The sequence below is a fragment of the Leopardus geoffroyi genome, chromosome A1, assembly GCF_018350155.1.
Source record: "Leopardus geoffroyi isolate Oge1 chromosome A1, O.geoffroyi_Oge1_pat1.0, whole genome shotgun sequence".
NCBI classification, from domain to species: Eukaryota; Metazoa; Chordata; class Mammalia; order Carnivora; family Felidae; genus Leopardus; species Leopardus geoffroyi.
Genome location: NC_059326.1, coordinates 186,129,915 through 186,131,839, shown reverse-complemented (window position 1 = coordinate 186,131,839; position 1,925 = coordinate 186,129,915). Strand labels below are relative to the sequence as shown.

At 36.9% G+C, this 1,925-nt stretch overlaps 1 non-coding gene across 1 annotated transcript; it reads left to right on the top strand.

Moving 5' to 3' along the window:
* Nucleotides 1-296: 296 nt before the first annotated feature.
* Nucleotides 297-403, top strand: LOC123581535. Its single transcript, XR_006703797.1, has one exon. It is a non-coding gene; the product is annotated as a U6 spliceosomal RNA (small nuclear RNA).
* Nucleotides 404-1,925: the final 1,522 nt, after the last annotated feature.

The following is a 1,925-nucleotide window of genomic DNA, read 5'->3' as shown; positions in this document are numbered from 1 at the left end:
CTGGGCAATGCAAAAATGAATACACAGTCCAAAAGTTGAGCCTACTTGAGATAAAGGGCTCAGAGAAGCTGGCTATGGTTTGCTCAAGGAGAGAATCTTTGTTAGTACCTAACAGTAATGAAACAGTGTTTCTTTCAAAATTGTCCTTTTTGGCATATATATGCAGTTACATAGCCGACATGCATTTCTTTGGAACGTATATTGGTTTTTAGGCACAGTGACATTACCCAAGGACTGAACAATACAGAATCTTAAAGTACTCTGAAAAGTGTTTTATATTTAACTGTTGACCTCCTGTGCTCACTTTGGCAGCACATATGCTAAAATTGGAACAATACAGAAAAGATTAGCATGGCCCTTGCACAAGGATGACACACAAATTTGTGAAGCATTTCATATTTTTATGATCTCACTCATATGTGGAATTTAAGAAACCAAACAAACAAGAAGAAATGAGAATGGCAGATCAAGAAACAGACCCTTAACTATAAAGAACAAACTGATAGTTATCAGAGGGGAGGTGGTGGGGGGGGCGGGGATGGGTTAAATAGGTGATGGGGATTAAGAAGTGTACTTGTGATGAACACCAGGTGTTGTAAGCATTGAATCACTAAATTTTAATTTTTTTTAATAAATGTCTTATTTATTTTTGAGAGAGAAAGAGAGAGAGAGCATGAATGAGGGAGGGACAGAGAGACAGGGAGACACAGAATCCAAAGCAGGCTCCAGGCTCTGAGCTGTCAGCACAGAGCCCGATGCGGGGCTCAAACCCACGAGCTGTGAGATCATGACCTGGCAGAAGTTGGAAGCCCAACCAACTGAGCCACTCAGGTGCCCCAGAATCACTAAATTTTATACCTGAAACTAGTATTACACTATATGTAAACTAACTAGAATTTAAATAAAAACTAAAAACTAAACTAAACTAAAATATATAATTGCTCACCTCCCTAGTTTGTCAGTAGGGAATTGGTAACATTTATTAAAGTAAAAAAAATTCCTGGGATGCCTGGGTGGCTCAGTCGGTTGGGTGTCCGACTTCAGCTCAGGTCATGATTTCACAGCTCATGAGTTCAACCCCCACGTCGGGCTCTGTGCTGACAGCTCGGAGCCTGGAGCCTGCTTTGGACTCTGTGTCTCCCTCTCTCTCTGCCCCTTCCCTGCTTACACTCTGTGTGTGTCTCTCTCTCAAAAATAAATAAACATTTTTTAAAAATTTAAAAAACTAAAGTAAAAATATTCCTGCTACTACCATGAAAACTAGGGCTTTCAAGCTTTTATTGAGCTATGGTAGAAAATGATTTTACATTACAAACTAATACACCTGCACCATGTACAATATAGTGGCCAAAAAAAAAAAAAGTATACTGAATTTGAAATTTAGTAGGTAAAAACCATTAATGCAGAAGTGAAGATCTGATCACAAAATCCTTACCCTTCTCCAAACTTGTAAAATGTATACATGACGTGGCCTTTCCTGTAAAGCTATAAGCATCCTAAAAGTGGGGGCCACAGTTTTTACCTCTGAATCTTTCTTAAAATATAGAAAATCCTTATACATAATAGGCAATAGAGAGATAAAGGAGAATTTTCAAAATAAAGGCTGTGAAATGAATGCCACTCACTATGATTTGCGAAATTGTCACTTAGAATATTCACAATGTATGTATATTTTTATTTTTGAAACAGATTAATCAGAGTACTATTTTTAATAGCTTATATATTGAAACCACTCAAACGCCTATCAACTGCAGAATGGATAAAAAAAAAGCTGTAGAATATTATCACAATAGCATATTCTACACTACAGAATTTACAAGAATCAGACAAACTACAAGTAACAACATGAATGAATCCACATCTATAAGACAGAGCAAAATGCCAAACTCAAAAGAGGATATCTGTAAGTTCCATTTATATAAAAT